We start from the raw sequence: 22204 nt of genomic DNA on the forward strand, positions 1-22204 counted from the left end.
AAAAAAAAAAAAAAAAAAAAAAAAAAAAAAAAGCAGCTTCCCTTTCCTCAGCTCAGAGGTGGATCAATGATCAACGTACAGGAACAAATAAAATATGTAAAGACAAATACAGTTTTTATTATTTTCTGGGGAAAAGTCCAGTCTCTAGGCTCATGGAGTCAGCATTTCCATAGCCAACCAAGGATGGCCAGTCTTGGGGCTGTACCTAATTAGCATAGGATGTCGGGTTGCTGTTGACCACCAAAGTCTCAGAACAGAGCTGCCCTGCTGGAGAGGCAGAGGATAGAGAGAGGATGAAGTTATGGGCAGGTAAGTAGCATATTCTTTTTTATCTGAAGGGGACCAGATAAAATTGCTTGGACTTTACTAACTAAATGTTTTATGATAGAGAAAACAAGCAGATTTTTTTTTCTCAGTAAGAGCCAGGTGTTACTTAAGATGGTTGTCTCTATTGAATGGAAGAGAGAGAGAGAGTGAGAGAGAGAGGGAGGGAGAGAGAGAGAGAGAGAGAAGAGAAAGAATGCAAATCCCCAATAGATCATTGTATGCACTCATTTTATCTCCAGTTGTCTGTGTTTTGTGGCGATTATTAAAGTTTCTCTGTATTCCCAATGCCCTTTTGTGAACTGTTAATACAATGTTACTAAATCACTTATTATTATTATTATTATTATTATTTGAAATGGAGTCTCACTCTGTCACCCAGGCCAGAGTGCAGTGGTGCAATCTCGTCTCACTGCAACCTCTGCCTCTTGTGTTTAAGCAATTCCTGGCCTCAGTCTCCAGAGTAGCTGGGATTACAGCTGCCTACACCACATCCAGATAATTTTTTNGCTGGAGTGCAGTGGCCGGATCTCAGCTCACTGCAAGCTCCGCCTCCTGGGTTCATCACGCCATTCTCCTGCCTCAGCCTCCCGAGTAGCTGGGACTACAGGCTCCTGCCACCTCGCCCGGCTAGTTTTTTGTATTTTTTTTTAGTAGAGATGGGGTTTCACCATGTTAGCCAGGATGGTCTCGATCTCCTGACCTTGTGATCTGCCCGTCTTGGCCTCCCAAAGTGCTGGGATTACAGGCTTGAGCCACCGCACCCGGCCCAATTTTTGTATTTTTAGTACAGATGGGGTTTTGCCATGTCAGCCAGGCTGGTCTAGAACTCGTAACCTCAAATGATCTGCCCACTTCAGCCTCCCAAATTGTTGGGCTTACAGGCGTGAGTCACCGTGCCCAGCTAAATCACCCTTCCATTTCAATAAAGACATGGCACTAGAATATATTTCTCTCTGCTCATTTCCAGTTGAAACTCTGCGCTGAAGCCTCGGCCCTTCCCTGTTGGGTGGGCCATGGTTTGCTGCGGTTTGTATTTATGCATTTCAGAAATCTCTGCAGGCTGCTGGAATCATTATCTCTGAGGGTTCAGAAATTCCAAATGCACTGATCTTTTTCTGCAATACTACAGCAATGACTTCCCCTTAGAGTCTTCTCCACCTTCGTATTGTCAGGTAAGTCAATAGATTTAAAAAGAAATGGAAAATACAGTCATTGGTGCCAATTGCCAGGAAGGGCAGGCTTCAGCGTGGCTTTGTAAAGAAGTAACGAAGGTGAGAGAGAGGGGGATTTTGTTCCCTGGTGGACGTTTCTGTTTCATTTTGTTTTTTTTTTTCTCTCTCTCTCACTTCGAACATTCTACAGATACAAGTAACATAAATTCCAATTCCACATGTTTTAACTGAAAAAGGAAAAACAGATACTAGAGGTTGTTGCTTGTTGACTCACATCATTGAAAAGACCAGGGTCTGAACTGGCTGACCGCAGGCTTGCCTAGAACCTGTGGCTTTGTGACTCAGTTTTCCTCCCTGTCTTCATTCCATCTTCTGCTAGGCTGGGTGAGTCCATGTGATGTGGCCTTAAAGATTCAGGACATACCATCCACTTACAATATTTTACAGAAAAGATATCATCTCTTTCTCATGGCTCCAGAAAAAAACAATACTAAGATTTAGTCTGCTTAGACCAATCTGAACCCATCCAGTGATAATATCCGTAACTGTGCGAACCATCTGACTAGTCATATCTGGGTTCCATGATCCGTCCCTGAGTCTGGACATAGAGATCACCTGAATCACATGGACTGAGAATAGGGGAGAAGTCTTCACTAAATAAAATCGGGTGCCTCTTACCACACACACAAAATGTAGAGGGATGGGCATTTGCAAATATAAGTATTTGCAACCAGTCAAAATTAATTTAAATCATTGAGTTGTATAAACAAACAGTGTCTGCAGGCTATAATTATCTTTTGGGCTTCTAATTTGCAGCATGTGACTAAAATACCATTTATTGTTAGATCTTTAGGTTATCCCCAATTTTACACTATTATAAACAATGCAGATGTGAAAATATTTGAACTGAAGTTCTTAAAAACAATATGTGATTAACTCCTTGGAGGCAATGTCAATAACTGAGACTTCTGTTAAAGGTCATCTATTTTCCGAAGTTTTTGATATGTGTTGTAAAAATGTCTTAGAAAACATTTGAACTAACTCAGGACCTCACTAGCAGCATCTGTGTATGTTGGTCTCTTGATGTATTTCACACTTTTGACTATGATTGTATTTCTACGTATGTATGAATGTAGCTAACATATAGTGATTTTGTCATTAAAATTCACACATATTTGATATTTGGTAAGCTTGAACATCTTTCATTTCTGTAGTGCTTGTTTATGCTTCTTCTTCAGTCCATTATCCATTCTTGTTACTTGTTCATTTGTTTAGATTCTTTATATGTCAAAGGTGTTATCAAAGGTTCCAATTCTACATCTTATTTTTTAAAAATCTAAAAAATAATTTTAATACAAGTTTAGCTTTTAATCACATGAGCCATGGTATTTCTTTCTTTTTTTTTTTCTTTTTTGAGACGGAGTCTTGCTCTGTCCCCAGGCTGGAGTGCAGTGGCCGGATCTCAGCTCACTGCAAGCTCCGCCTCCTGGGTTTACGCCATTCTCCTGCCTCAGCCTCCCAAGTAGCTGGGACTACAGGTGCCCGCCACCACACCCGGCTAATTTTTTTGTATTTTAGTAGAGACGGGGTTTCACCATGTTAGCCAGGATGGTCTTGATCTCCTGACCTCGTGATCCGCCCATCTCAGCCTCCCGAAGTGCTGGGATTACAGGCGTGAGCCACCGCACCCGGCAAGCCATGGTATTTCTTAAAATGATTCTGAGCTTTAAAATATATGACATCCCAGTCTAAAATGGAAGTACACTCCTTGATGAGAGGTATGTGATTAGAATTCCAGGTATAATACATCCTACTTAAATAACAGCCTGTTTCCCAATATACATATCACAAGAGTGTGTTCTTAGAAGCCCTTTAATCAAACGCATATTGTTTTCTAACTTTAACTTCACATATATTTCCTCATCACTAAAGTGTAATTTTACCTGTGATCAGTACCACTAAATATGATCTCATGCTGTTCCTACCCTTGTACTTTGTAGTCTCGTGATACCAAACGAAATGTAATTAAACAACTTAACACATGGAAGAAAAGTTAAAGTAGTCTATCACATATAGTAATACTTACATAAGTGACTTATGTGATAATCATGTCCCTACATAGTAAAATTTTTCAAATGTTTGTTCTTGCTCACACATCTTCAACCTCGAATTCCTCTTCCATTCTTTTTGCCAGTGTCATTATCTCTTCTGAAAACTTTTTCTGAACCTCTTTGCTGTGCTAAGTCTGCCTCTTCTGTTTCCTAGCACCCTATGCAGACCTCTATTGTAGCACTGGACATCGTACATCCAAATTACTTATGTGTTACTCAGTCTCTTAAAATATGAACTCCTTGAGGAATAAGAATGTCTCTTCTTTAAACCTGAATTGTCAGTGTTTTACGCAGTCCCCCCCGTCACATAGTAGCAACTAAATACATGCCTTACCTGAAAGAATAAGAAAACAACTGTTCTGAAATCCCTGATATTTTATTATATTTTTTTGAGACCGAGTTTTGCTCTTGTTGCCCAGGCTGCCGTGCATTGGCATGATCTCAGCTCACTGCAGCCTCCACCTCCCGGGTTCAAGCTATTCTCCTGCCTCAGCTTCCTGAGCAGCTGGGATTATAGGCATGCACCACCATGCTCAGCTAATTTTGTATTTTTACTAGAGATGGGGTTTCACCATGTGGGTCAGGCTGGTCTCAAACTGCTGACCTCAGATGAGCGACCGGCCTCGGCCTCCCAAAGTGCTAGAATTACATGATATTTTATTTTACTTAGAAGTAAAAAGCTAAAGAAGGAGTCATTGTTTTTAATTTAATATGTGTGAAATGTCAGACCCTGGCTCCAGCTATATTTACAGTTCAGCCACCATTCATAAACGTAGAAGGACTTATGAAATATGCATCTCCACATGGTCATAATTCATCACTCCTCACAGGGGGAGCTGTGTTCCTCCTTGGGGCTGGGAGTAATGTCATTCTGAAATGTGCAGGCTATTTTAAGACTGGAACCTTTACTTTTCTCACCTCAGTCACAGGCTCTGGCTCAGAAATCCTATTTTTGGCTCCCACTCCCTGCACATTTTTCATACCTGTATTGGATAGAATGTGCTCAATGACTTGGGAAAAGTCAGTATGAGGCATTCTTCATTAGAGTAATTAGTGCCGGTTGCTGCAACAAGGAACTCCTGAGACCTTATTGCCTTAAGGCAGTGAAATTGCCTTCTCCTGTAAGTCCAGCTTCATTGCAGAGAGTGAAACAGTGATCCACAGGAGGCGCGCCCGTCCTTACCTGCCTCAGCCAAGATTGCTGCAAATCAATCATGCTGAGTCCACAGGTGAGGAATAGCCAGATGGCCCCAACTTACCATCAGAGGACCCCGGGAAGTGTAGGGGAGTACCTGGGTATATGTAGGGCACGTCTGGTCTTTGTTACACAGCATCAAGCTTTCCACTATTATCAAAACCCCTTTTAACAACTAGATAGAAACAAACTTCTGCCGGAAAAGGGTCTGATACCTTGCAATTTTCTTGCTTCTACAGCACATTCAGGCTGCAGCACAGAAACTCCTCACCTTCACGTTATATCACTGTAATTATTTTAAACATGGTAAGTTGAGAAAAACAAATGAACAAACAAAAAGCTTTGTGAGAAAATAATCAGACACAGCAAGTGGCTTTCATTTCCTGAACTTATTTTCTAATTAGGATTCTAATTTTTCTTTTCTTTTTTTGATAGTTTAAAGTTTATTGTTCTTTATATAAATCTTTTAATTTCAAACTGTTTCAGATTTACAGAAAGTTGGTTGGATGGTACAGTTTTCCCATACACTCTTACTCTACTACATCTTCCATTATCATGATATACTTACCACAATGAATGATAAAATATAAGTACATTGTCATTAAATAAAGTCCATTCTCTTTTCAGATTTCCTCAGATTTTCCCTAATATCCTTTTCATGTTCCATTATTCTATCCAGAATATCACATTAGTTATGTCTCCTTCTCTTGCCTATAACAATTTCTCAGACTTTTCTTTTCTTTTTTAGTTGATAAGCTCTACACTTTTAAGAAATTCTGATACCAGTACCATGCTGTTTTGGTTACTGTAGCCCTGTAGTATAGTTTGAAGTTGGTTAGCATGATGCCTCCAACTTTGTTCTTTTTGCTTAGGATTGCACTGGCTATTTGGGCTCTTTTATAGTTCATCATGAATTTTAAAATACTTTTCTCTAGTTCAAAATCATTATATTGTAAAGACACCCGCACTTTTATGTTCATATCCAGCACTATTCACAATAGCAAAGACATGGAATCAACCTAAATGCCCATCGATGACAGGCTGGATAAAGAAAATCTGGTACATATACACTGTGGACTACTATGCATCCATAAACAAGAACAAGATCATGTCCTTTGCAGGGACATGGATGGAGCTGGAGACCATTATCCTTAGCAGAATAACACAGGAACAGAACACCAAATCCTGCATGCTCTCACTTATAAGTGGGAGCTAAATCATAAGAACACATGGACATATAGAGTGAAACAACACACACTGGGGCCTATCAGAGGGTGGAAGGTGGGAGGACGGAGAGGATAAGGAAAAATAACTAATGGGTACTAGGCTTAATACCTGGGTGATAAAATAATCTGTAGAACAAACTCCTAGGACACATGTTTACCTATGTAACAAACCTGCACAATGTACCCCTGAACTTAAAAGTTAACCAACAAAAAATAAATTCTGGTATTCCTTAAATGGTCGGGTAGTCTGTGGAATGTCCCTCCATTGAAATACTTCTGATGTTTTTCTTGTGATTAGACAGCAATTACATGTTTGGAGGAGAAAGACCACACAGTAAAGTGCCATTCTTGTCATATCATATCAAGGATATATACCATCAATGTGACTTATCACTACTGATGTTATTAAACTTGATCCTTTGGCTAAAGTAGTGCTTGTTGTGATTCTCCACTGTACAATTACTTTCCTTCTGATTTCCATACTTTTCCTCTTTGGAAGGAGATTAGTACACACAGCCCAAAGCTTAAGGAGCAGTAAGTTATGCTCACTCCTTGAAGACTGGCTATCTATATAAATGACATGGAATGCCTCTGCACAGATTTGTCCATTCTTTCCCAGTTATGTATTCAGTCATTTCTACCAGTGTTCACTCCTGGATGTTAATTTCATATTTGGGTTATAATACTATTTTATTTCTTTCTTTCTCATATTGTCCCAGGCCTGGCCCTTGGGAGCCCTCAACTGGCTCTGCATCATATTGACATCACAATTATTTTTTTAAAGCTCTTCATTACTTACTTAATATGAGATGCTCCAGGATCATCATACGTATTTCCTACTCTGGTCATAAAGTCAGACATTTCTCCAAAGATACTAGTTTCCATTATTTATATGATGTTAGAAACCAACACTGGGGCTGCAGTGTGCTCATTCATATTGGGGTGTTGTTTCTATTTCCTCTGAGCTGACAGAGCAAGGAAATATATATGCATATACTAACCCACATGCATGCATCTATAAATATATCCATATGCTACCTTACACAGATACATCTATGTTAAAGTAAATATTATTTCATACTGATGTTCTCAGCTCTAAACTATTATCATATAGATCATTACAGCATCCTTCCCTGTTCAGCTGTAAGTTCTTAATGTGAAAAACCTGAACTCCACTGTATATAGTCCATTTACATATTTATTTCCAGAATACATATTAGAGTGGTTTTACAATTGTTAACACAAACCCATGTGAAAAACAGTTCTATCAAATAAAGTACAATGTTTCTGTGCAGTACCTTTTGTTGAGTTTTATAGACTCCACTAACTTCCAAAGTAATTTAGGTCAGTAACCCCCATCGCTGAAGCTTCAGAGAGGTTGTTTCATATATTTGTAATATGGTTCAATTTTTTGGCATGTTCTGCCTTTCATCCTGTGATTGCCTGCACTCCTAATATTTTCTGATTTGCATACATTCACTCCTCATGCTTTTACCAGTATGTAATGTTGCTCTTTAGCAATGATAATATTTCTTGTTCTGAAGTCTGCTTTTCCTGGAAGTCTGCTTTTCCTGAAATTAATATAGATACTGCAGCTTTTTTTTTTGTTATTGTTACCATGGTATGCCTTTCTCCATCTCTTTACTTTTCTGATTCTCTATATTTAGAGTAGATTTCTTATAGATAATATATAGCCAAATATTGTTTGTTTGTAGAGTGTTTATAAGTCTCTTTTTAATTAGTATATTTTGACCATCCACACTCATATTTATATATATGTATATATTTCATGTTTGTTACTGTTTATTATTCCTTTGTTCCTTTTTTCTTTTCCATTTTCCTCTGCCCTTTCTGGTTTTATTTTTATCTTTTAATTCTATATGCTTATTAATGTTCTTTTTCTTTGTTTCTCCTAAAAAAAAAATGGGATACATGTGCAGATCGTGCAGGTTTGTTACATAGGTATATGTGTGCCATGGTGGTTTGCTGCACCTATTGGCCTGTCCTCTAGGTTCCCTCCCCTCACAGGCCCTGGTGTGTTATTCCCCTCTCTGTGTCCACGTGTTCTCAATGTTCAACTTCCACTTATGAATAAGAACATGCAGTGTTTGGTTTTCTGTTCCTGTGTTAGTTTGCTGAGGATAATGGCTTCCAGCTTCATCCATGTCCCTGCAAAGGACATGATCTCATTCCTTTTTATGACTGCATATTATTTCATGGTGTATATTTACCACATTTTCTTTATCCAGTCTATCATTGATGGGCATTTGGGTTGGTTCCATGTCTTTGCTGTTGTAAATAGTGCTGCAGTAAATGTGCATGTGTCTTTATAGCAGAATGATTTATATTCCATTGGGTATATACCCAGTAATGGGATTGCTGGGTCGAATGATATTTCTGGTTCTAGATCCTTGAGGAATCACTGTACTGTCTTCCACAATGGTTGAACTAATTGACATTCCCACCAACAGTGTAAAAGCATTCCTATTTCTCCACATCCTCTCCAGCATCTATCGTTTCCTGACTTTTTAATAATCGCCATTCTGATTGGCGTGAGATGGTATCCCATTGTGGTTTTGATTTGAATTTCTCTGACAATCAGTGATGTTGAGCTTTTTTTTTATGTTTTTTTGGCTGCATAATGCTAATGTCTTCTTTTGAGAAGTGTCTGTTCATATCCTTTGCCCACTTTTTGATGGAGCTGTTTTTGTTTTTTTTTTTTTCTTTTTTTTCCTGTTAATATGTTTAAGTTCCTTGTAAATTCTGGCTACTAGATTTTGGTCAGGTGGTTAGATTGCAAAAATTTTCTCCCAATCTTTTAAGTTGCTTGCTCACTCTGATGATAATTTCTTTTGCTGTGAAGAAGCTCTTTAGTTTAATTAGATTCCATTTGTCAATTTTGACTTTTGTTGCAAATGCTTTTGGCATTTTTGTCATGACGCCTTTGCCCATGCCTATGTCCTGAATGGTATTGCCTAGGTTTTCTTCTAGGGTTTTTATGGTTTGGGGTTTAACATCAAAGTCTCTAATCCATCCTGAGTAAATTTTTGTATAAGGTGTAAGGAAGGGTTCCAGTTTCTGTTTTCTGTATACAGCTATCCCGTTTTCCCAGCACCATTTACTGAATAGGAGATCCTTTCCCTCATTGCTTGTTTTTGTCAGGTTTGTTGAATATAAGATGGTTGTAGATGTGTGGTGTTATTTCTGAGGTCTCTGTTGTGCTCCATTGGTCTATGTGTCTGTTTTGGTACCAGTACCATGCTGTTTTGGTTACTGTAGCCTTGTAGTATAGTTTGAGGTCAAGTAGCATGATGCCTCCAGCTTTGTTCTTTTTGCTTCAGATTATCTTGGCTGTACGAGGTCTTCTTTGATTCCATGTTAAATTTAAAATAGTTTTTTTCTAATTCTCTGAAGAATGTCAATGGTAGGTTGATGAGAATAATTTTGAATCTATAAATTACTTTAGCCAATATGGCCATTTTCACGATATTGATTCTTCCCATCCTTGAGGATGGAATGTTTTTCCATTTGTTTGTGTCTTCTCTTATTTCCTTGAGCAGTGGTTTGTAGTTCTCTTTGAAGAGGTCTTTCACATCCCCTGTTAGTTGTATTGCTAGGTGTTTTCCACTCTTTTTAGCAATTGTGAATGACATTTCATTCATGATTTGGCTCTCTGCTTGCCTATTATTGGTGTAAAGGAATGCTTGTGATTTTTGCACATTGATTTTGTATCCTGAGACTTTGCTGAAGTTGCTTATCAGTTCAAGAAGTTTTGGGGCTGAGATGATGGTTTTTTTAAAATATAAAATCATGTCATCTGCAAAAAAGACAACTAGACTTCCTCTCTTTCTGTTTGAATACCCTTTATTTCTGTCTCTTACCTGACTGCCCTGGCCATACCTTCCAATACTATGTTGAATAGGAGTGGTAAGAGAGGGCATCCTTGTCTTGTGCTGGTTTTCAAAAAGAATGCTTCCAGTTTTTGCCCATTCAATTTGATATTTGTTGTGGGTTTGTCATAAATAGATCTTATTATTTGGAGATATGTTCCATCAATACCCAGTTTATTGAAAGTATTAAGCATGAAGGGATGGTGAATTTTATCAAAGGCCTTTTCTGCATCTACTGGGATAATCTTGTGATTTTTGTCATTGGTTCTGTTTATATGATGGATTACATTTATTGATTTGTTTATGTTACATTTATTGATTTATGTTGAACCAACCTTGTATCCCAGGGATGAAGCTGACTTGATCATGGTGGATAAGTTTTGTGATGTGCTGCTGGATTTGGTTTGCCAGTATTTTATTGAGGACTTTCACATGGATATTCATCAGGGATATTGGCCTGAAGTTTTCTTTTTGTTGTTGTTGTGTCTCTGCCAGGTTTTGGTATCAGGACGATCCTTGCTTCATAAAATGAGTTGGGAGAAGTCCCTCCTTTTCAATTGTTTGGAATAGTTTCAGAAGAAATGGTACCAGTTCCTTTTTGTATTTCTGGAAGAATTCAGCTGTGAATCCGTCTGGTCCTGAAATTTTTCTGGTTGGTAGGCTATTAATTACTGCCTCAATCTCAGACCTTGTTATTGGCCTATTCAGGGATTCAGTTTCTTCCTGGTTTAGTCTCGGTAGGATGTTTGTGTCCAGGAATTTATCCATTGCTTCTAGATTTTCTAGTTTATTTGTATAGAGGTGTTTATATTATTCTCTGATAGTAGTTTGTATTTCTGTGAGGTCAGTGGTGATATCCCCTTTATCATTTTTATTGTGTCTATTTGATTCTTCTCTCTCTTCTTATTTATTAGTCTAGCTAGTGGTCTATCTATTACGTAACTTTTCCAAAAACCCAGATCCTGGATTCGTTAATTTTTGGAGGGTTTTTCATGTCTCTATCTTCTTCAATTCTTCTCTGATCTTAGTTATTTCTTGTCTTCTGCTAGCTTTTGGATTAGTTTGTTCTTGCCTCTCTAGCTCTTTTAATTGTGATGTTAGGGTGTCGATTTGAGAAGTTTCTAGCTTTCTGAAGTGGGCATTTAGTGCTATAAATTTCCCTCTTAACATTGCTTTAGCTGTGTCCCAGAGATTCTGGTACATTGTCTCTTTGTTCTCATTGGTTGCAAACAACTTGTTGATTTTTGCCTTAATTTCATTGTTTACCCAGGAGTCATTCAGGAGCAGGTTGTTCAATTTCCATGAAATTGTGGATTTTGAGTGTTTCTTAATCTTGAATTCTAATTTGATTGTACTGTGATCTGAGAGACTGTTTGTTATGATTTCAGATCTTTTGCATTTGCTGAGGAGTGTTTTACTTCCAATTCTGTGATCAATTTTAGAGTAAGTGCCATGTGGCACTGAGAAGAATGTATATTCTGTTGATTTAGGGTAGAGAGTTCTGTAGACATCTACTAGGTCCACTCGATCCAGAGCTGAGTTCAAGTTCTGAATATCCTTGTTAATTTTCTGCCTCATTGATCTGTCTAATACTGACAGTGGGGTGTTACAGTCTCCCACTGTTATTGTGTGGGAGTCTAAGTCTCTTTGTAGGTCTCTAAGAGTTTGTTTTATGAATCTCAGTGCTCTGGAATTGGGTGCATATATATTCAGAATAGTTAGCTCTTCTTATTGAATTGTTCCCTTTAGTATTATATAATGCCCTTCTTTGTCTTTTTTGATCTTTATTGGTTTAAAGTCTGTTTTGTCAGAGACTAGGATCACAACCCCTGCTTTTCTTGGTTTCCGTTTGCTTGTCAAATTTTCCTTCCATCCCTTTATTTTGAACCTTTGTGTGTCTTTGCATGTAAGATGGGTCTCCTGAATGTAGGACACGAATGGGTCTTGACTCCTTATCCAATTTGCCAGTCTGTGTCTTTTAATTGAGGCATTTAGCCTATTTACATTTAAGATTAGTATTGTTATGTGTGAATTTGATCCTGTCATCATAATGCTAGCTGGTTATTTTGCACACTAGTTGATGTAGTTTCTTCAGTGTCATTGGTCTTTATATTTTGTGTGTTTTGCAGTGGTTGGTATCGATTTTTCCTTTCCATGTTTAGTGTTTCTTTCAGGAGTTCTTGCAGGGCAGGCCTGATGGTAACAAAATACTTCAGGATTTTCTTGTCTGGAAATGACTTTATTTCTCTTTCATTTAGGAAGCTGAGTTTGTCTGGAAATGAAATTCTGGGTTGAAAACTCTTTTCTTTAAGAATGTTGAATATTGGCCCCCAATCTCTTCTGACTTGTAGAGTTTCTGCAGAGTGGTCCATTGATAGTCTGATAGGCTTCCTTTTGTGGGTGACCTGGCCTTTCTCTCTGGCTGCCTTTAACAACTTTTCCTTCATTTTGACCTTGAAAAATCTGATGATTATGTGTCCTGGAGTTGATCTTCTCATGGAGTGTCTTAATGGTGCTCTCTGTATTTCCTGAATTTGCATGTTGTCCTGTCTTGCTAGGTTGGGGAAATTCTCCTGGATAATATCCTGAAGTGTGTTTTCCAGATTGTTTCCATTCTCCCTGTCTCCTTCGGGTACTCCAATCAACTGTAGGTTCAGTCTTGTTATGAAGTCCCATATTTCCTGGACACTTTGTTCATTCCTTTTCATTCTTTTTTTCTCTATTCTTGTCTGCATGTCTTATTTCAGTAAGGTGGTCTTCAAACTCTGATATTCTTTTTTCCACTTGGCCATTTCAGCTGTTGATACTTGTGTATGCGTCACAAAGTTCTCGTGCTGTGTTTTTCAGCTTCATCAGGTCATTTATGTTCCTTTCTAAACTGGTTATTCTCATTAGCAATTCTTCTAACATTTTATCAAGGTCCTTAGCTTCTTTGCTTTGGGTTAGAACATCCTCCTTTAGCTCATAAAAGGAAAGCTCATCATAGTTTTTTTTATTACCCATCTTCTGAATCCTACTTCTGTCAATTCATCCATCTGATCATCCGTCCAGTTCTGTGTCCTTGATGGAGAGATGTTGGGTTCATTTGGAGAAGAGGAGACACTCTGGCCTTTGGCTTTTCAGCATTTTTTCATTGATTCTTTCTCATCTTCATGAGTTTGTCTAGTTTTGGTTTTTGAGGCTGCTGACCCTTGGATGGGGTTTTGTGGGGCCTTTTGTTGTTTTGTTGTTGATGCTGTTGTTGTCACTTTCTACTTGTTTTTCTTTCAATAGTCAGGTCCCTCTCCTGTAGGGCAGCTGCAATTTGCTGGGGGTTCACTTCAGGTCTTATTCATCTGATTCAGTCCTGTGCCTGGAGATGCCACTCAAGGAGTCTGGAAAGCAGCTAAGATGTGTTCCTGTTCCTTCTTCTGGGACCTCTGACCTTAAGGGGCACCGACCTGATGCCTGTAGGATTGCTCCTGTATGGGGTGTCTAACAACCCCTGTTGGAGGGACTCACCCAGTTGGGTGACACAGGGAGCAGGACCCATTTAACGAAGCACTTTGTCCCTTGGTGGAGAGGGTGTGTTTCACTGGGGGAGCCCACTTGTCTGGGCTGCCCAGATTCCTCAGAACTACCAGGAGGAGAGGCTAAGTCTGCTGATCTGCAGAGACTGTGGCCACCCCTCCCCCTAGGGGCTCAGACCCAGGGAGATCCTCTGGCTGGAGTTATTGGAGGTCCTGCAGGGAAGCACTGAAGAAGGATGGGTCAGGGTTAGACCTGAAGAGCCAATCTGGCCACAGACTGGCACAGCTGGTGCATTGAGCTGTGGGGATAAGTCTTGGGACCAAGCTATCCAGCCTCCTTGGCTCCACCAGGAAGAAAACCCAGCCTGGAGCTATGGAAATGGGTCTGCCCTTCCCCTGCCCATGGAGCTTAGCTTGTTAGGCAGTTGCAAGTCCCAGTGCTGGCTGCTGCCCCTCCCCCAAGGTGCTAAAAGGCTTAGGGAGCAGGCAGCTGAAGCAGGTGTTGGTCACCCCTCCCCTTAGGAGTTGAGTTCCTCAGGCTTAAGCAGATTCCAGCTGAGAGGCTGTAAGAATCTGCGTGTTCCAGGGTTGGCAGGCTAGGCCCTGGTGGGGTGGGTTCGCGAGTGGGATCTTCCAATCTGTGGGTTGCACACTTCCGTGGGAAAAGCACAGTTTCCTAGGCTGGGTGGCATGCTCACCCACTGCCTCCCTTGGCTGGGGGTAGGGGGTCGTGGTGGCTCTCAGGTGGGCTGCCATGCCACACTGGTCTTCCTTCTCTCCGTGAGTCACGCCACCCTTCTAGTCAATTTTGATAAGAGAATCTGGATACCTTGGTTGCCAGCGAAGGATTCACACACTTATTATGGTTTTTTTTTTTTTTTTTTTGGAGCCTCCGAATGCATCTGCTTCCAGTCAGCCATCTTGGCCCCTCCCCTCCCGTTTTCTGGTGTTAATTGGGCATTTTATTTGATTCCATATTTTATTTGGTCTTAGTATGTGAATTATAGTTCTTTTTAATTTTTGTGTGTGCTTGCCCTAGAGTTTGCAATATACATTCACAAATAATCGAAGTCCACCTTCAAATATCATTATGCTATTTCACATGTAGTACAGAAATCTTCCAATATAATACGACTGATTCTTCCTTCCCATCCCTTATGACATTGCTGTTACTGACTTTACTTATCCAAAAACTATAATCACCCAATGTATTGTTAATATCGTTACTTTAACAGTTACCTTTTAGTCCAATTACAAGAAAGAACAATAGTTTTATCTTTTTCTGATGATCTTTTTTTCCTTTTATGTAGATCTGAGTTTTTGACAATATTGTATTACTGTCACAAGACAAAATTACACTTCCACTTCATGAGCAATGCTTTTGTTCCAGATGTAACTGTTTTCTTTCCACCTTCATTACGCAGAAGAGATATCTGCTTGCAAAACTTTACAGTTCAGAGAGGTTTTTGATGTTTAATATTTCAAAGCTATCCAGTGACAGACATAAAATTATGTACCTCATTTATCACTGTGAGAGCTCTGATTATATTTCCCAACCCCAGCTTCACGCCAAACTTTGCATCTGGAATTCACAGTTGCTTCCTCTGTAAACCACTGCTTAGGATGCTATCTTGTTGCCCTCCATAGCATACAGGATCATGAATAACTATACATGCAAATTATAGTAGCATGGCGTAGAAAGGTTGTAGCAGTCTGAAAATAAATACTCAATGTGCAGAACCACCACCACTACCCCAACCCCTCTCTTTCGAGTTACATTTTTCGCTGTGGCTGCACCATCCTGAAATATTCTGTATTTATAACCAGTTTGCCTTTCAATTTAGGGGAAATGAGAAGAGTATATTGTCCTCTCCAGGCAGTGATTTTGGGGAGATGCTTTCATTTGTTATAATCATTAGGACTGCTCATACATATTCTAGCTTTCTCTTATTTGGGGCACATGGTGGGATTCTACATGCTCTCCCTCATTTGAAGGTCAGTTTAGCTTTGCAACTTGTTTTGACCAGTGAAATATGTGCAAGGGTGGTGAATGTCATTTCTGGACTGAAGCTTTAAGTATTAGTATTTAAGTGAAGCTTTAAGTGCAAGTATTGCCAATTCTCTCCTTTGTTCTGTAATGTCTGACAGTCCTGGGATGAGAACAATGCAAAGTACAGCACTCCACCTCCATTCGAAAGGCAGGTTGCATGAGTAAGATATAAGCCTCACGTCTCTGTCTCGAGTAGCACCCCCTCTAAAAATACGCGATCTGCTCACCTTGATTTACTTTTGGCGTTGCAGCAAAAAGTCACTATCTGAAATTATATTGTGTATTGATCTATTTTCGGGCTTACTGCCAGTCTGTCTAGAGATGAGAACTCTGTCTCTCTTATTCAAGACCATAACCCTGTTGCCTTGAAGGATGCGGGAAGCATGGCAAGTGCTCGGTCAAGTTTCTCTGAAACACGGAATTAATAAATGGCTTAAACTGGAAGTCAGTTTTCCACAAATAAACTAAAACTTGATGAAGCCTTACTGTTGGCACCTTCATATAAGTTACATGCAATAAAAACATTTTGTATGCACTTGCTATTGAGGGAATGCTTCCAGCTCACAGCTTTCCCTCTTTAGAATTCTCCATTAATTAGAAATGAAAGGCAATCTGTGATGGGAACTCTGATTTATCAGTAGGGTTTACTCTATTTTATGTGTGTGTGTGTGCGCGCGAGTAGGTAAACAAGCAGGTGACTCGAAACTCGGCCGTGGGCACAAATTACTGGGAAAAAAAGACACAAATGGAAGAAATGGCACAGCCGGCTGCTTCTGTTATCATTTCCCTCTCCCCTGCCTTTCCAGCAGAGCCAACTTTCATTACCGTTGCAGTGGTTCTTCTAAGAAAATGAAGACACCCGGCTTTGTAAAGGAATTCTTTGTTCCCTGGAATGTGATGTACTGGAACAAGATGCATTTCCACATCTGTAGCAAAACAAAGAAAAACACAAAAACACTTTTAGAGACTGTAATAATGAGATTATCAACTGTAACCCCTCAGGGATGGCTGTAACCCCTCAGCGACGGTCCAGATGCTCCTATGGCCACTCACCCGCAGCAGGGACCTGCGTCCAGGTCGCCTCTACCGCCCCCCCAACCCTGCCCCCGCCGTCTGTGCCTGTGCGCAGGCGTCTCTCACGCACCCGGGGCCACCACCACCCTTTCGCGAGAAACGTGAGCTTCACCGTCTGCGCCTGCGCAAGGGAGCCCACCAGCCTCGCCCGAACTACCGCGGCATGAGGCCCCGCCCCCGCCCTGCTAGCCGTGGTGGCAGCCGTGTGCGCCTGCGCGCCGGATAGTCCCCGGCCTTGCTCTCTGCAGCTGTAGGCGGCGCTGCAGGCGAGCGCAGGACGATGACAAAGAGGACGGGGCTGCTGGGCGGTCCCCAGCACCCCAGGACCCGGAGCCCCAGGTCGCAACCTCAGGACCTGGAGGATGTGCCCAGTACCTCCAGGAGACGCGCGGACGAAGTCGTCGCCCCGCGGGTTGCCAATCAGGCGTGGTGTGGAGACATGGCGGGGAGGACGCTGGTGGCCGTGTAGACCAGCAGCACAACACCGTGGATTCAGCCCGGGAGGGAGTCTAGCTGCGGGCCACGTCCAGCGTGAATTCTAGAAACCCGCCTCCTAGAGTCGCAGGGCGTCCGGAGGGAGACCTGGCCCCTGGTGGGAGTTGGGCGCGCTCCTGGAAGCCTCCCCTTCTTGAGGGCTGGGAGTTTGCGGAAAGACTACGAGGCCGTGAGCACCAGGATTCAGACCCGGAAACCACGCCTCCAGGCGTGGGTAGGAGAAACGGGCTTCGTATACTACAGCTACCCCTCTCCCTGCCTAGGAGCACGCCAGTCCCAGCACCTGGGCCTGAAGCAGAGGTAGCTCCAGAGCCCGCGAGTCCCAGAGGGCAGGATCTGTTCCTTCCGAGGTGTCCCTAGGAGCTCCCTGAACCTCAGGCCAAAGGCCAAACCATGGTGGTCAAGTCCCCCAAGTAGGGGGTCTCTTAAGATGACTTGGGTAGCTGGGACGGTGGCTCATGCCTGTAATCCCAGCACTTTGGGAGGCTGAGGCAGGTGAATTGCTTGAGCTCAAGAATTCAAGACCAACGTGGGCAGCATAGCAAGACTCCCTACCAAAAAAAAAAAGTATATATATATATGTGTGTGTGTGTGTGTATATACACACACACGTACACAAAAAATAGCTGGGCATGATGGTGCAGGCCGGTAGTACCAATTACTGGGGAGTTTGAGGTGGGAGGATTGATTGAGACTAAGAAGTGGAGGCTACAGTGAGCCAAGATTGCACCACTGCATGCCAGCCTGGGCAACAGAGGAAGACCCTGTCTCAAGGGGGAAAAATGGCAAAAAAAAAAAACACAAGAAGACTTGAAGTTACCCAGATCAGGACTCATGCAGAGAAAAGCCGACAGGAGCAACACCCCATATTAGGGGAGGAAGACACCTGGGGATGCACTGACTTCAGTTGTGTGAATTTTACCCTACGGCCTTGCTTACTTTATGAGACAGCAGAGGTGGCCAAGGTCAATCCTGCTGCTCTGTGTGGTGACCTCTGCTTTCCTCCCGTTACCATAGGTAAAGGGTCATGTTCCTATGTAAGCCCTCGTATTCACCAGTCATTTGTGCACAGGGCAGGCTATCATCTCCTGCCTATTCAAGGGAATTGCTAGTCCTGTCTTCTGTATCCTCAGTCACCAACTTCTCAGTTAGTGTTGGACAAACCCTGTGTTCAAAACATGAAGGAGGCAGACCTCAATCCATAGAGGCTTATTTAGCCAAGGTCAAGGTCACGTCTAGGAAAAAATACGGGATCACAGGGAGCATCTGTGACCTGTGCTTTTTCCGAAGAGGGTTTTGGGAACCTCAGTATTTAAAGGGGAAACAGCAAGTAGGAGAGGAAAAAAAGTGAGGGAGGGTAGGCAGTGGCAGATGCTTACATTCTTGTGAAGCTCCGTTTACCCTAGTAAATCTGCATTGTACATGTGAAAAGAGGGAGTAGAGGAAATAGTCAATAATGAGTTCCTCTTAGGATAGGCCCATGGTGGATTTTTAATATTCTCCTTGTCCTATGAAGATAAGCTGGTAACTGACATCGTCAGGGTGAGATTCAGCAGAACTGTTTTAGGGCTAACTTCTGGAGGAGCTGTGTATCCTGGAAGATTCAGCAACTGGCAAGGAATTTCCTTGGGAGCAATGTGTGAGGGAGGCCATCTGGGGAGATATGTGACCTTTTTTTATGGGAACCTGGCTTCTGGATGAATCTAGGACACAGGATTGTGAAATTACAGCTGTTTGGAAACAAAAGGAAAGCAGTATTGCATGACTTCGTTTCCCAGCTTCACTTTCCTTTGGTGTGGTGAGTTTGGGGTCTTGAGATTCTATTTTCTTTCACACCTGTCAGCACTGTTAAGTAAGCAGGAAGACAACCTGAGGTTGTTTCTGTATTTTGAGTTCCTACATAATAAATCACAGCCTGATTTAGTACATAAACCCATACCTAAATTAGGAGTAAATTTTTTGTAGCAGATAGTCAGATTTCAGCCAATCACAGGCTTCCAACTAGCAAGACTATGCCCAAATAAGGCAAATGCCTCATTGCATGATGCTCAAATAAGGCAGCCACTTAGGTGAGGCCAATCAAGTAACTTTTCTCCTTTGCTTACTTGTTCAGCCTGTACAAATTTGCTGCTTACGACCGCTGAGCGGAGCTGTCTAAACCTCTTCTCATTTGGAGTGCTGCCTTATTTACGAATTGTTCTTTCCTCATATAAAGTTGGTTAAATTTCACTTGTCTAAAGTTTTGTATTAAACTATGTGAAACATCAGTAGCACAATTTGGATTCAGATACCCAAATATTGACCATGATATGTAAGTAATCCTTAAGCAGACTGATTTACAAAGGCCTGAACAACTTTGATATTCTGAAAATTCACCTCTTCTGATGAAAAAATTGTCAAGACCCTACATTTGGCAGGAAAAAAACGTGTTTAACAATGCGTGTAGGTTAAATAAGTTATGTTAACAACAACAATATCACAATTAGAAAACTCTTGCTATGCCAGGCACTATGATAAACATACCTTTGTACCTTTTTTAATCCTGAAAAATGTCTAATAAGTATGTATTTAATATTATTTGTATTTAATATTACATGTATTTAATATTGCCCGTTTTGTGAATTAATGCAGCAACAAACTGGCTTGCAATGGTGATGTATTCTATAAGGCAGCCATTGTTGTAATAATGCTAGATAACACTACCAGAATCTCCAGTGCTTATAATTCAGGTACTTATTTTTCTTGTCCATAATATGTGAATCCTGCTGAAATCAGCTAGACTTTGCTCCAGGATGAGGGATTGATCCAATCATGTTCCATCTTTTCATGTGTCTTTCATCAGGTTATTAGGAAAGAGTACACCTCACCGGCTGCTGTACTGGGAGGCTTTATCTCAATTAAGTGAACCACAGAGAAAAAAGAAGAGAAGAGTTTTACTTCTGTCGTCTGGTGATATATTGCTTTGGTGAATACAAGAAACCACAGGATAAGCAACAATGCTCTTTGATAAATTCCACAGGCTCTCCTGATATGGCAGGCAAGTCTTTTCCCAGTAGCCAACCCTTTGCACTAAACAATGTGGATTTCATTTCTATGGATGTTGTGAATGTGGACCTGAACTTCTCTAAGAGAACTTTTATTTCTCAAGTCTGAAGATGTATTGCATTTTTTTTGTATCTGTATTTGATCCACATAAAGAAGGGGAAAAAAGTGTGTATGTGTGGATAGCATTCCAAGAAGGAACTGTAGCCCCAGGAAAGCTGTTATTTCTGCTCTTCTCCAGCTACCTGCCAACAATTTATCCTCAAAAGAGGCTCTTTCTGACTATTTAGATCTGTCACTTACAGATTGGCAATTTTCATGCATTTCATTCTGCTTTGCTTTGCTTTGCTTTACTGGCATCATTCTGCTTTGCTTTACTGGCATCATCTTTATCAGAAGGATATATAAATATAGATATATGGATATCGTTTGTCTTCCCTTTCTCCACATTAACATATTCCGTGAGTGCAGGAAGTGAAATAGCATCTTTATTTCATTACTCTTTGGTCCATAATACATTCCCTGGCACAAAAGGAACACTTATATACTTAACTATCAAAATTAAAAAATAAGTAAACTCACTGGGTACGGAGCATACTCATTATTAAATGTTTTTATAGCATTCTACCAGAAAACTATCAGCCACTGTTCCACCATGCTGCTTTCCCTCTCTTGCTTCTTGCACCTCTTCTGTTGTTCTTCCTTTTGGTTAGTTCCAGTTCCACATCATAGTCACAGCAAATGTAAGAGAATGGAGAATGCAGTTTTTCAGCTGGGCACAAAGGAACGCTGAGTGAAACAGAAGTTGTTACTGAAGAAGAGGCAGGCACCTGAACTGGGTGTCTCCTGATAACCTCTCTCCCCCGTTGCTCTGTGCCCCGTATTCAGAGTAGATTCACCAAAGGTCTCCCTTGCTCTCCAGCTTCTAGTCGATTTTGAAAAATTCAGAGCATGGACAAGAAATAGCAGAAAAAGAAATTGTGATTGATTTGAGTATTTATTTTCCTGGCTTCCTCCATGTGGAGTTGCTAAAGACTGGCTTCATCTTTGAGCTGCAGTCACAGCTCCTGCCTGGCAGCCTTCTGGGTCTCCAGGTAGTAGGAACCACTTTGTCTTGTTTATCTTCCAGGCCTTTGGGTGGCAATAATGTTCTTTATTAATACTAGCCTTAAGATTTCACAAATTATTCCAGCTGTTTACTGGAAACCACAAAAAGGACACTGACTGACATCGCCACTATGTGTCTTTCTTTTAGGGGTCATAATGTAGGAAACAATTTGTTGTCCTCCAGAGAGGGCCTCCAAGTCAACTCCGCACCCCAGAGAGGGCCTCCAAGTCAGCTCCGCGCTCCAGAGAGGGCCTCCAAGTCAGCTCCGCGCTCCAGAGAGGGCCTCCAAGTCAGCTCCGCGCTCCAGAGAGGGCCTCCAAGTCAGCTCCACACATCTGACTTGCCCCAACCATTTTATGGAGTGCACTGAAGTGTTTTAGGGTCCTGCTTCCCTTCCAGAACAGCATCTTCCCTAGAGTGACTTCTCAGTGCTCCTCAGGCTCAAGGCCAGACCATGAAGATGTCATGTTTTCCCTAGAGCTGAAAGCTCCTTGAATCAAGGGAACATGGATATTTTACTCGACTGCTGTAGCCTTGTAGCAGACAAGATGCTGCTTCCAGCTACAGATCTTGAGAAGGCTGCCTCGCACCTATTTAAAATAACACAGAAATCAGTAGCTCACATTGCAAAGCCCAAAGAAGGAAATCCTCCAACTTCAGTCACTTCAGCTGTTCAACCAAATCCTTAATACATAGGGCTCTTTTTCTCTCTCTGTTCAGGTGTCCACTAGAACAGCAGTCCCCAACCTTTTTGGCACCAGGGACTGGTTTCATGGAAGATAATTTTTCCACAGACTGGGGCAGGTTGGGGGGATGGATTCAGGATGATTCAAGTAAATTATATTTATTGCACACTTTATTTCTATTATTATTATGTTGTAACATATAGTGAAATCAGTATACCACTCACAATAATATAGAATCGGTAGGAGCCCTGAGCTTGTTTTCCTGCACCTAGATAGTCCCATTTGGGAGGGATGGGATACTATAACAGTCATCATGCAT

At 41.2% G+C, this 22204-nt stretch overlaps 1 long non-coding RNA gene across 1 annotated transcript in view; it reads right to left on the reverse strand.

The window, feature by feature from the left end:
• Positions 1-16389, reverse strand: part of LOC108528392 (uncharacterized) — a 22327-nt gene extending 5938 nt beyond the window's left edge. Inside the window, exon 1 of the long non-coding RNA XR_001885124.1 lies at positions 16306-16389. This is a non-coding gene — a long non-coding RNA (uncharacterized LOC108528392). The remainder of the gene's footprint in view (positions 1-16305) is intronic.
• Positions 16390-22204: the final 5815 nt, after the last annotated feature.

This window comes from Rhinopithecus bieti, unplaced genomic scaffold, assembly GCF_001698545.2.
Source record: "Rhinopithecus bieti isolate Rb0 unplaced genomic scaffold, ASM169854v2 scaffold_5246, whole genome shotgun sequence".
NCBI lineage: Eukaryota > Metazoa > Chordata > Mammalia > Primates > Cercopithecidae > Rhinopithecus > Rhinopithecus bieti.